The following is a 14,313-nucleotide window of genomic DNA, read 5'->3' on the forward strand; positions in this document are numbered from 1 at the left end:
TATATATGGTCATGTAATTATATTAAATATATTAACATATTAAAATATATAGTAAGTAAAATTAGCAATTTAATTATAATGAAGTAATTATAATTAACATTCAATAAAAGAAGTATACACGGTATGTTGACAAACTGTTAAATGCGAAGAGGCTTACGAAAGATTATTTTACCATGTTTTGGTATGTAGGGATGTGTCTGTATATTATGCATATTAGAATAAAGCAAGATGGATGGACAAAAGGACTTACACAATATCTGCCACAAAGTTGATGGTAGTTTCTATGTTTTGTTGGGATCACTGACCTTTTTATTTTCTTCTTTTTTATTTTCTAAATTTTCTATTAGAAAGTTTTTAAAAATTACACTAGTAAATTTTCTTTGTATAAAGGAAGAGTAATACCAGGCCATAAACTAATTTTGGAATGGCAATTAGCAGAAGGAATTTTAGCTTCACTAGGAACTCTTCAATGGAATATGAATTTGGGTTAAATTCCTCAAGCAGCTGTTAAAAATTGGTTATTTAATATACAACAAGATTTTCATGTGAAGACTGCACACAGTGCTCTATATAGGTGAGATCTTGATAAAAGTTAAACTGTGTTGATTATAAGGAAATAATAAATAAATAAATAAATAAATAAATAATAAATTGCCAGCGGGACACAGAAAGTTTAACTTGATATTATATGTAGATCTCTCAGCTAAACACTGTATTTGCTGGTCACCCGTATAACCTCCACTATTTTGCAATCCAAAATCAGAGAACCAGTAGTTGTAATTCTATTTTGGCTTACAACACTTAAAACGCTATGCTAAATTCATTTAACATCTTTTATCCCTCAGTTATATATATAATATACATATATAATGTAGTGCTATTAGCAAATAAGACTGTGATGTTGGATTTAGTGGTTTTGGACATCTGCACTGATAATGTCTGCCTTGAAGAATGAGATACACGACAGTTATGTTCCTTCAATTTCAAAAGTTCAGATTTTGAAAAAATGTACATATGCTCTGAGCCTCATATTTTAAAAACTATTTAAAATGCTGTTTAAATGCAATGTGATATTCTGGATTGGATTGTACAGAAGAAAAAGGGCATTCATAGATAAGCTGATAAAATCTTATTAAAGTCTTGAGTTCAGTTAATAGTAATAAATTAATATTAATTTCTTAGTTTTGACAATGTGCCATGGTTATGCACATGTGACATTAAGGGAAACTAGGTGAAAGGCATATGGGAACTCTCTGTACTAACTTTGCAGCTGTTTTGTAGGTCTATAATTATTTCTTTAAAAATATGTTTAATTAACACTTTCTAAATAACCAACTCATGCCTTCTAATACCACACTGCCATTGGATTTTCCCTACCTATGTATTTTAAAATTTGTCTTTATTTAGCATTTAATTTTATATTTCTTTTTTATTGGGGTAAGATATATATAAAATAAAATCTACCATATTTAAGTGTATGATTCAGTGGTGTTAATTACATTCACTTTGTCGTACACTATCACCATCTCCTGAACTTTTTCGTCATCCAAGCTGAAACTCTGTATCCATTATGTGTCTGGTTTTGGTTAAATCCCACTATATGGGACTATGTCTAACGCACTCTGGCACCTCACCTTTTATCTAGCTTAATGCCTAAAATGTTTTTATAATATTTACCTGTGCAATGTGAGGTCTATTTAAATAAAGATATGGAAACACCTAGTGTTCTGATTCTAAGCAAAACAAAAGAGAGTTAAATTTATCTTTGCTTTAAAAATAATAATAATGATATAGATATTATCACTGTTATTTTCCAAATAGAGTGATTATTCTATATCAAGGAGTTATAAAATATGCATATGGTTTGACTATCTTACACTTACTATATCTGAATCTGACATATCTTTGGGCATTTATTTATTTTATTTTATTTTATTTTTTTATATGCATGTAAGAGCAATTTATATCAGAATTGGAAAATCTCGATTCCATTTGTTGGATCTGCCACTAATTAGCTAGCTATATGATCCTTTGAGAGTCTATTGAAAATACCAAATTTTAATTCCTTTAAATTTATAATAAGGGAATAGAACTCAATTTCTAGGTGTATTCCCAACCGTAAAACTCTATATGGATGACTCTTTATCACTTCCTATTAATTTATTTTGCTTCTCCCAATATTTTTATAGATAGAAACTTTAAATGCTCTGGGGGTTTTAAAACATATTTGCACAATTTTGACACTTCTCTCATTGAAAGGTGAAATCTAATTCTCTTCCTGTTAAAAATGGATTAACCCTAATGATTCACTTCTAACAAAAAGAATGTGGTAAAAGCTTCACTGCATAACTTTTGAGTCTGGATCATGAAGCAAAGCAGTCTTTGCCTGGTTCTGGTGGACCCCTTGCCTTAGAAGCCAGTCACCATGTTGTGAGGAACCAAACAACCACATGGAAAAGGTCTTTGCAGGTGTTTTGGGCCGGGCCCCAGCCCCAGCTGTGATCCCCACCCAGAACTAACATCAACTGCCAGGCATATGAATAAAAGAGCCTACATTAGATTCCACCCCCAACTGGAGGCTGGTACAGTGGAGAGAAGTCAACCCTTCTGAGCCCTGCCCAAGTTGCAACTCATGAGTAAAATATATTTTGCTCTTATTTTGTCACCAAGTCTGGGCGTAGATTCTTTGTTGTAATCGAGAACTAAAAACATGAGTAATAGACGTTTATGTAGTATATATTGTTACTATTGTGTAAAAACAACAGAGTGAAGTTGGAAAAGAATAAAGGAGTAGAAAAGAATAAAAAGAAAGAAAAGTGGTGATATGCAGAGAAAGAAAGAATTGTTTTAAATCTTGTTCAAGCCGAGAGACAATGCGACTCTGACATGGCAGGAAAGAACTAATAGTTATAGGAGAGTAGTTCAGTCTTCACTACTCAGCAGAAATGATCAAGTGATATTGAAAGAAGAGTAGTTGACCTCTTCTTAGAGTCCAAGAACTAAAAAACGTGAGGATTTTTTAAAAAATAATTTCTTTTTGCCTCCATTTTTTGAAGAGCATATTGAAACAGCCATTTTGACTCCGGTGTGTTGTTCTACTACTAATTAGCAAGTCCTCAGACACTCAGGTAAATCATAAGCTACCAAAGAACTTAAATCTCCAAATGAAAATTTTCTTCAAAAATTGTAGGATGAATGCTGCATATGTGTAAGAGTACCTCCAATTTATAATAGACTGCTTTTAAAACAGATTTTAGAGTTGGATAAAAATAATTTTAGCCAAAAAGGCCTTTAACTTTTTGTAGATATGTTGGTATGTTGGATTAAACTGGACTTTGGCAGTAACATATTTTGGTTGTTATAAGTGCTACCAATTTGCTTCAATTACAATCATAATAATTACTTTTAATAGTGTGTATGGAATCCCATATGTGTTTTTGTAATACATAGGGTAATCCAAAGCCTAATTGAAAATATGAAGTGTATAAGATAGATAATACTGCTGTTCTTATGAGATTTATATTCTAACATGGTAAAGACACTAAATAAACAAGTAAACAAAGAAGTTAATTATACATTACAGTGAATTCAACGTAGACTGTAAACAGGGTAATTGGACAAAAACTGAGGGTGCAGAGACTTCAGATGTGTTGTACAGAGACTGAATAATGTGAAAGAGGCAGTTTTGCAAAGATTTGGGAGGTATCATTCCAAGATAAGTGGGTGCAAGAAATAAATGGTGTTGGGGAGGGGGGCATCTTTACTTCTACATTTCCTTCAAATTTACTTTAACTGGAGTCTTTTCTGATTGTAGTATTAAAGAAAGTTTGTTCCTTCCATGCTATTCTGCCTTCTAGGTTTACTTAGAAAGACTTCCTCCACGTTTAGTCCTGGTCTCTGTCTCAGTCTGAACATTCTTGGGGGATTTCCTCTACATTCTTCCTGACATACTTTGGCATACAGCAATAATGTGGATGGTTATAGAGTCTCTTCTAAGTGCAGAAATGAATGCCCCCTTTTGGACCAAACTGAAAATAGATTCCTAGTTCCAGTGAAGACAAACATTTGCCAAGAACTATGCCTCCACTATAAAACCATTACATATTGTCTCTGGCTTTAGAGAGAGCAGAAGTTTTTCTTTGTTTTGTTTTGTTTGTTTTTTTACAATCTAGACTAACCAGACATGAAAGAAACATTAGTGAATATTATTGAGATAAGACTCTGAACTTAGTAAACAATGTTGCACCAGATAATGGGAAAGGCGAATCTCACTTGACATATCAATGGGTGGATATCACTGCCTGCTCATACTTTCGTTTTGTAAGCTTCTGAAGTCATCAAATGTATAAATTGACCACAGTTGCAACTTGAGTTCTCCATAGAAAACTTGTCTAGCCAGATATTTACTCATACATATGAATATTTCTGTCTACATCACTTTTCTTTCTCCACCACAAATCCTTCATTCCTTCCTAAATACCAAGACCCTGAGGAGAAGGGGAGCTCTTACAGAGCTCTACTTTTACCATTCAACAAATTATTCCTCATTATTCTCTCATGGAATATGCCCAATAAGCCAAGCTCTTCTTCTTTTAATTGTTACTAATGTTATCCAATTTAGTAATACATTAAACGTCTTTCCCAGCTGAATAATATAATCTGATATCAACATTACGAAATAAATTTGGAGAAGGCCTTTCCCCTTACCTCATTCCACTCAATAAACAAAATAAAACCATAAAAAAACAGTGCACACTTAATGATAGGAATAGCAAGAGATGGCCACATTAATTAATTTCATAACTGATTTTCATACCCTAGTTTCCTGTTTCAACCTCTTATTTATTTTGTGTTTTATTATTTCTCTTCAGCCTGTATTTTTTTGAAAAGTAAAAGAAATAAAATCAAATATAAAAATAACTGAGGAACAACTATTACCTTTTGATCCTATGCAAACATTAATGTTACTGTATATATGTGTGTGATGACAATGTTTTAAATTAATGAGTAAGATCAAAGTCTAGGAAATGTTCTCTAGAGTGATGTGGTTGGCTCAGATTTGCATGGTCACTAAGAATATTATGGGGGTTGAAGCAAGACTTAACAATAGTCAGAGATAGATAATATATGTTATAGTAATTATAATTGCATTGAGTTACTCTCATTCAACCAAGGAAAAGACTATAGGTTTCTGAAATGTGTCCAGAAGACAGCTGCGTGGACATGTCAGGAAACTAATTAAAAAGTTCTGGGATGAGCATGAAGCTGAGAGGCCAAGATGAACAAGTGAGAGCCATGCTGAGTTTGTGATGGCAGGATCACTACCAGCTTATTTTCCACTAGGAAAGGATCTCCTTTATTACAAGGGCAATGACAGCCCATAACGGAGCACCAGTCACAAAGCAACCGAAGCCTTCAATAGGAGTCTCTCTGAGGGACAGGAAGCAGTGAGCCTTTTGGGTAAGCACAACGTAGATCATTATCATGACAGATAAACTCACTGGAGCTGTCTAGTGACAGATTGCTTGTTAATGAATAATTTGTTAATAAGCAGGGCAACTGAGAGTTGAATGTTGATGTTGAGTCAAAGGTCCTATCTGTCAATCTGTTTCTCCTGAAATGTTTGTCCTTCATGGAGTTGTTATAGGTTTTCCTTAAATAAAAGGTAAAGAAAAGACACAATCCCTATTTGAAGCAGATATTAATAAAGGAATTTTCCTTTTGATAAATCCTAGAATTGGGAAGTATCATACAACCTATAAAATGCCCTAATATAAGTATCATCAGCCAATGTATACATTAGATACATGAGAAAAAATTGTCCTTTAAAATGATTTATCTTCTTTAGCCTATCAACACTATAATTACCATGGATAATTTTACTAAGTGGTCTGAGACTTGAAAGTATTCCCAACCAGGAGGTGACTAATAGAAGTAAAATTTTTGATGAGCTTTAATTGGTTGTTGAGCTTGAGGAGTTATTTGAACTAAGTGAAATAAGCAATTTCAAATATTTTAAATCCAAAATGACCACCAGTAGCCACAAGGTCACTGAGTAAATTTACTCATCTAAAAGCTTGGAGAAATGCATTGATGTAAACGTACGATGATGTGTAGAGATTTCCTGTGATCATCAAGAGGTTTAATGTGTCTACCTACATAGACATATTAACGCTTGCTAGCCTCTGTCAGAAAATAAAGATTTTTTCATCCACAAATTCAGCTAGATTGAAGATATACACAGAAGAAAGTTGGGTAAGGGAGTGCAGAAAAAAGAAATCACATTTAGATAGATCTAGAAAGAAACTACCAACTGCTTAGATGAGGGATATCAGTGTAAAATCTACCTTAGAGAAGATAACACATGGTGTAGAGCTGCCTTGAACCCAACTTCCTCCTTCTGGTGTATTTACACATAATGTACAGTCATTTAAATCAACACCATATGCATATATCAGCTATAAGCAATCATACATTTTCCACTATGCAAATATGACCTTATTTTATATATATAGGCAGCCCTTCGAAGCACCAGGTTTCAGTATATGTGGGTTCCACATTCAAAGATTTAACTGACCACTGATTAAGAATATTCCAGGGGGAAAAATAAAACAATAGCAACACAATGATAAAAATAATACAAATAAAAAGCAATATGGTGTAACAACTATTTATATAATATTTACATTGTATTAGGTATTACAAGTAATGCAGAGATGATTTAAAGTATTCGGGAGGATGTGGGTTGGTTATATGCAAATACAGTGGCTCTTCAAAAAGTTCATGGAAAGATTTATATTATTTTTTAATTCTATTTTTCCACAAACTTTTTGAAGTACCCTCATTTATAAGGGCCTTGGGTATCTGTGGATTTTGACATCAGCAGGGGATCCTGGAACTACTCCTTTGCGGATATCAGATGATGGACTGCATTGCAATCAACAGATCATGAGAATTTGTTTTAAATTAACACAAAACAACTATGCAGTGTGTATTGTATTTTCAAATGCAAAATAGAACTAAACCTTAAATTCTCAAATTTGATTAAATTTATTCACAAAAATAATAAATTTATACCCATCTTAGCTATTGATTGAAATGTTAGAAGTAATTGTGTCTTCTTCCTTCTGAATTTTATCTAAGAAATCATTTATTTGCCTCCATCTTCTGCCAGTTCTAATTGTTGTATAAAGTAAGCACAATACTTAGTAAAAATTGCTGCATGTAGATTTTTCTATGACACGAGCCTAAAGCCAATCTGGATGGTTAGGCCCCCATATTTGGAAAATTGCATGTAGTCTTGGAAATAGCTTTAAAGTACACATCTCAAACTGCTATCATTGACTTCCTACCTGTAAGCAACAAGATGGGATGCTGAAAAGATCACAGCCACAAGCAGAGGTGAGATTTTAATAACCTTGAAAGAGGATGCATAATAGATATTTTTGTGGTTGAATATAACAAAAACTAACAGAAACATTTATTGATGATCTGTGACTAGTGCCTGGTGGTGGAGCGAGATCTACAAGGATATCTAATATCAGAAATTAAAAAGAGCATAAGAAAGACCTTCGCTCCCTTTTCCCCTTTTGGAAGAGATGGCAAAAATTGCAAACAACCTTAGTGGTCAGTCTCAACAGACAGTCAATCAGATGATGAGATATTCAGTTCCAGATAGCCTGCTATAGAAATTTATCTTGGACTTTCCCATTTTTCACCAACAAAATATGAATAAAGTTGTAAAAATGAATCTCTTTTAGTAAAGCAAACACATGTACAAACTTAAACACACACTTCTGGGAAAGAAATGAGTCTCAGAAGAGTTAAGTTTGTGGCTGAAGTATCTCAGAGCTAAGATTTTAATCCATCTGTGACAGACTGTGAAATCCCCGCTCTTTATTTCTACCACCCCGTTACAAGTTTAAATAATTATAATCATCTCTCTCAATTATTATTTGCCCACTGCAGCCAAACACCTTCTATTTATGAGTGCTAATCTACACAGCAGTCCTACTAAGTGGGCAGCATTATTCTCATTGTACATATGAGAAAGCCGATGTTTGTGGAGCTTAACTTGGCTCATGTCTTGCAGGTAGAGGGGCAAAACTAAAACCCAGCTCAGCAGTCCGACTGACTATATGTTGCCTCTTGAAAACGTGAACTCAGGGAACTTAATATTTGAAGAGTTTTCTCTAATTTTTTAAAGAAACAGAAAATGCTAGGATCTTTACAAAGCAGACTAATTTTATATTTTCCTTTCTACTGAGATACAATAAAAACATAAAGATTGTTAGTGAAATTACTTGAAAATTCTGTTACCTTTTTGAAAGCAAATTTTTATGAACCTTTCAGAATAAATTAAAAGTAAAGAATAACTCAAGAAGTGGAAGCTCATTAACTTAGGGAGTTTGGAGTAGTTGCATAAAGAACAGAGTTTTCAACACTAGCAATTACTTGAGCTATGCAACATCTTGCCAAAGATGAACTGGTTTAAGGTTCATCAGGAGGATATACTCATCTCTTCAGAGGACTTCTGAATGAAAAATTTTACCTTCAAAGTAGTGGCACAATCAATAATCAATAGAGACAGGGAGTTAGAGCATAATCACAATAGGAGGCACTTAACCTGAAAGATTACAGTGATTACCGCTTTTATCTGTGACATAATGATATAAAGAGGAGAGAAATGAACCTGGGCCTGCATCAGCAATTTCACTCAGGGAAGTGTTAACAATAGGGAAAATGTCTCCAGGCATGAGTTATGGTTTTTAAAATATCCTTCAAAATAAGACCTGGTCCTTTTTCATTAGTGTATTTTTATTCACAAAGTTCTTTAAACTATTAGTATGTAATGCTGCTACTGAATGTAAACGGTTTAAGTAAAGACTATAAAAGGGACAATTATGTTCACACTATGTTCAATGTCTAACATATATGTAGCAGAAAAGTTATTCAATAAATGTTTGCCAAGGTAATCAGTATATGGAATCATCTATCAGGACATAATTGCATATTTTATTAACTATCTATTATATGCTTAGCGATCTGCTAGACATTATAGTGAAGGCATTAAAAATTAGAAGTTGTCCATTTTAGAAAGCTTATAATCTACTTGTGAAAACAACTAAAGCTCATGGGACAATATTCTAAGTGTAAAAATATTGTAGAGCAAGAAGAGATGACTGTTCATAACAGTAAGCAAAAGTGTCATAGATAAGCTGGAAAGTAGCAGACTTTAAAGGCTGAGTAGAATTTAGGCAGATGGTAGACATAAAGAGTGCATTTCAAGGGTGAGAATGTACATAGGTTCCCCAAGCATGGCATTTGAGAAACAATGGAGCACCAATTTGATAAACTTGCACTGAGTGCCCAAAAAGCGAGAAAATATGAAGTAGTCTGAGTAAGGGTCATGGGTGGGTGGGTGGGTGGGGGTGTGTGTGTGTTGTGTGTGTGTGTGTGTGTGTGTGTGTGTGTGTGTGTGTGTTTGAAAATCAAGCAACAATTTTGAGCAGTGTCTTTTTCAGCAACATGCTTGAGATGAGATATTTTATGTGATAAAAATCATTAAAGAAAAAGTGAGCTTTATCACAATTGTACACAAAAATTATTCGATATGGACAATTAAAATGAGAGCTACCAGTTAGGAAGCTATTTTTGGTGGTAGGAACTTTTTATATGATGGTAGCAGTGGAAATAGAAAGACACAGATGCAGAGATATTTTTTAAAAATAATATTTCATGCCTGATTGGATATTAAGGCGAAAGTAAAGACATTAACTAAATTAAGGCCTCAAGACTTTCATTTTAAGGTTTAGATACATAGATAACATGTTTTTTTTCCTGGGGAAAAATGATGTGTTTATTTTTATACCCACTGAGTGTAAATAGAAATGTGCTGTAATTAGCTGAACATATCTGAAAAGTAAAAAAAGAGTTACAATAAAAGCAGAATGCCAATAAAAATAACATGAAAAAGATAGAAGAAAATTAGTTTATTTTATGCATCACTAGGTTGAATGTTTGTTAATGCACCAGGGCCTTTGATTAGGCATATATAAATTTTCTTCTAATATGTTGCATGCTCAATTTGTTAAATTTGAATATATTTAATACAGAACTTGGCCTAATAAAATGATTTTTAAAATTTAATGCTGGCCACAGATTTAATTTACTAAATTCTTTTAAAATCTAAATTTGTAGTAGCACTTATTTTGTTTGATTTTTTAATGTTCCAAATATTTTGAACAATAGTAAAACCTATATTAAGTAAAAATACTTAGATTTAAATCTACTCTAAACTATAACACCATTGGTTTAATCCAGGTTATTATTTTTCTCTGTTCAATTTTATACCTTCTTAGAACTACCGCAATATTTACTAAGATATTTCCCAGGTAATCTTAAAGAACACTCTCTCCCCTGGGTCGGCGACTGGGGAGGGGAGAAGATCCTCTCAGGCCAGATCACATTAATTATATGGATTATTAATCAACTGACTCTTGTTTATCATTGATACTAAATATTTCACATCTAATTCATGTTCACTAAGTTAGCTTCCTTATTAGAGTAAACTTCACTCGTTTGATCAGTAAAGACTGTTAAACTTAATATTTTCATCTGGCTTTAGGTTATCACATCTTGTCCCTTCCTCCCTCAATAAATGTTGTATTTTTTAAGTTCCCCTTAGCCGTCATTACATAATTTATTTTCTTGTCATATTAATGTGCCTACTTGATTTATTATCATTATTTCAAAAATTACAAATACCTTAGTAATACCACGATGTCTTAAGAGGTGAGGACATAGACTGTGCCTTTAGTTTCACATATTAGTATATTTAGCTAATGCATCATCTTGAAACACACTATTGATCACTCTAATTCATTAACATGTATAAAAAATTGGTTCCTGACTCAAGATGTAGAAAGAGCTGCTTTGCAAGGTGTCCAGTTGGCTTTGGATAAACAACGATATAAACCATAATCTGGATACTGAAAGCACATGAGCACTGGTGGGTGCACAGTAGTAGTAGTGATGCTGCTTCTGAGACACTTCTACAGTCATAGAGTGGGAGAATGTACGCTGTTCAAGATTAGGAGTTTACACTGAGTTTTACAATTCTGCTTATAACGTTGACCCCGTTTTTATTGTAAAGGTTACATCTACACTAAGGCTCTTTTCCTGTGCTGAGAATCTCAAACTCCATGTAACATCTGAGTAAAAGTTAAGAACATAATCCAAAAGTTTCAAAAAAACAACTGAACAATAACAACTGGTCCTTGCATTTAGTAAGTAGTCAGTGCTGGACAGAAAGACACCAATGGTACTATGGAACAGTACTCTTTGGAGACAAAGTTGTGACAGGAGGATTGGATAGTAAAGAAATTGAAAAGGCAAGTCACACCATACATTTCAAAGGTGGGTATGCAAGGAAGAGAAATAACTAGGGGTACTCATGCAAATTAAAAGGCTTACGGGAAGTACCCAATCGAGAGATCGTGATGCAAACTTCTGGGAAGGGAGTGGGCAAAACCTGAGAAATGGGGATATAATGAGATATAGACAAAGGTTTTGGTATAGTGTCATAGGTATAGAGTTAGAAAAGTGAGAGACTAAGATGGAAATAAAGTACTAATTTATTTGAAGAATCTGCTAAGATTTTATAAAAGACTAAGTGGGGGAAAGACATAAAAAATTTCATTTGCTTGCTAAATTTTTTAAAAATGAAAAAACATGTTAGGAAATAGGGCTTGTTTAAGATAGAATGAAGGCACTTTTTAAAAGATCAAGTTTTTTAATTTGCCCCTTTAATCAACAGTAATTGTTTGATCCAAAACAATCACAGAAAAAGTACAAGATGAAACAGATCTAGAGGTGGAGTTGGAAACAGAGTGCATCATGAAAGCCCAAAGGATCACAAATGCTACGTATCTCTTTCCAGCTGCCTAACCATGTGAAGTTGAAATCCAGTAAATGGAGCTTTAATTACCCTAATGTATTAATAACAACTCCACTGTTAGAAATGATTTTTAATTGGATTCTCCCCGTTTAAGACATTAAAAGAGATAATCTAGGTACAACACATCCAGAGTCACTCAGATCCCTGAAGGACTGTTTCAGAAATATTTGTGATTGTGCTAATTGTATTGGGTTTTGATGTTAATTTTAATGGACAAAGAGGCAAATCCCTAAAGAAAATCTGAATTATTTTTCAGTTCTATGATTCTCGGAAAAATTGAATAGGGCAAGATGGTATTCACTTTCTAAATTTGTTCCATGAAGTTGGTTAATTATTGGAGGAATCTGACTCTACAAATGATTTATAGCTACTGTGGATCCAACAAAAACATGAGACAAAATAATTCTATCAAAATGTCAGTTTAGCCACAAAAACTGCTTTGCATGCCTAGATAGCATTTTTTTGTAATGTTGCCTGGAACATAGTAGGTAGTCATTAATATTTGATGAATGAATAAACGCCTCTTGTGCAAAATTCTATCTGCTAGTCTTCTTTAGCACATAGATTTCCAGTTTCTGGTTTTTCATTTCTCTCTTTTTTTCTTACAGTGTAGTTTATATACGGAAGCAATTAAGGTTGTACAGGTGCAATGACATTTTACATTGATTTGTACATTTTGTGATAACTAAGTTAATAACCGCATTTTCCTGGGCAAGGAAAAAATAACCTCTTGCCAGCACTTTTCTCTGATGTTGTCATATATTACGGGAAGCTAAAACAATAAAAATAATTAATTTTCCTGTCTGTCTTTTTCACAAAAACAGTTGCACTTCAGCCAAATTAGTAATTTTTGAGTAACTTCCAAGTTAAACTGAATCTGAATTTAAACTGCAGTAACCATATGCTTTATATGATGACATGTGCTAAGGAAAGGTCTAGAAATATAAGTCATCTTGAGGCAACCTTGTATATTCATCTGCTACATAATTTCCTGTATGTGTGATTAAATACTTTTAATAGCAAAACAATAAAGCATCTTCAGCATCTTTAATTAATCCAGCTTTTAATCTTCAAGTAAGGTGACTACTTTCTTCTTATTAAAGTATTACCAAACCAAACGGTTACTTAGACGGAAGAAATATTATGGTAAATATTTACTCATTTACCTAAAGTTTATGAAGTTCCTAATAGATAATTCTAACAACTGTTACTGTATATACTTTTTAAAATTGGCCCTACTGATGTCTAAAAATGTTAAATTTGGTTAATGCTGTATGTAATTCGAACGTCCCCCCCAGTCCCCCATATGGTGGTGGAAAGTGGGGCCTTTAAGAGGTGACTGGATCTCGAGGACTGTGCCCGTGGGAATGGATTGATCCATTCATGGAGTAATAGATTGTCATGTGCGTGGTTCTGATGGCCTTAAAAGCAGAGCAAGTGAGAAGGTTATCTCTCTTGCTCTTGTCATTTTTTCCATGTGACACCCTGTGTTGCTGTAGATAGTCACCAACCAGAAGGTGGCCCTCAGCAGATGTGTTCATTGGACCTTGGACTTCTCAGTCTCCAAATTGTAATAAATAAATTTTGTAGTCTTATAAACTAGAGTTTCAGGTATTCTGTTATAAGCAACCGAAAAGGAATAATACAATTAACATTTTCAAAAATCTCTCTTCCTAACTGGCTTCCTCTTCAGTTCTTCCATTTCACTTAATGGCAGCTCGTCCTTCCCAGTCTCAGGCTAAAAACATCACTCATTCTTGAATCTTTTTCTATTTCTCACATCAGTCATCCAAAATTTCAACCAGTCCTATTAGCTCTACTGTGAAAATAATCTTCCATCAGACAGCATCTCACCGCCTCCTCAGCTATCCTCCGAGGCCGAGTCACATTGTCTCTCACCTGGAGTACTGGCCATCATCTCCCAACTAGACTCTGTTTCTATTCTTGCTCTGTCTTCTCCCTACAGTTTATTCTCAACACAGCAGTCACGGAGATCTTTCCAAAATGCAAGTTACTTAATATTACTTCTCTACGAAAAACCTCCAATCACTCTTCATTTAACTCAAAATCAAAACCAAAAGTCTTTAACTGATCTACAAAGCCTGCTCTACAAACTGACGCTGGCCTACAAGCCCTGATCTCCCTGTGACCTTCCTGACTTCATCTCTTACTGTGCTCTCTCTTGCTTACTCAGCTCCAGCCATACAGCCTTATGTTTCCAAACATGCCAGATGCATTTCCTTCTTAAAACGTATGCACTGGCTCTTCCCTCCACCTGGAATGCCCTTCCTCCAGACATACGTATCCTTCCTCTCCTTCAAGTTTTTGTTCAAATGTCTTCTCATTTGAATCAC

The sequence above is a fragment of the Cynocephalus volans genome, chromosome 9 (genome assembly GCF_027409185.1).
Source record: "Cynocephalus volans isolate mCynVol1 chromosome 9, mCynVol1.pri, whole genome shotgun sequence".
Taxonomy (NCBI): Eukaryota; Metazoa; Chordata; class Mammalia; order Dermoptera; family Cynocephalidae; genus Cynocephalus; species Cynocephalus volans.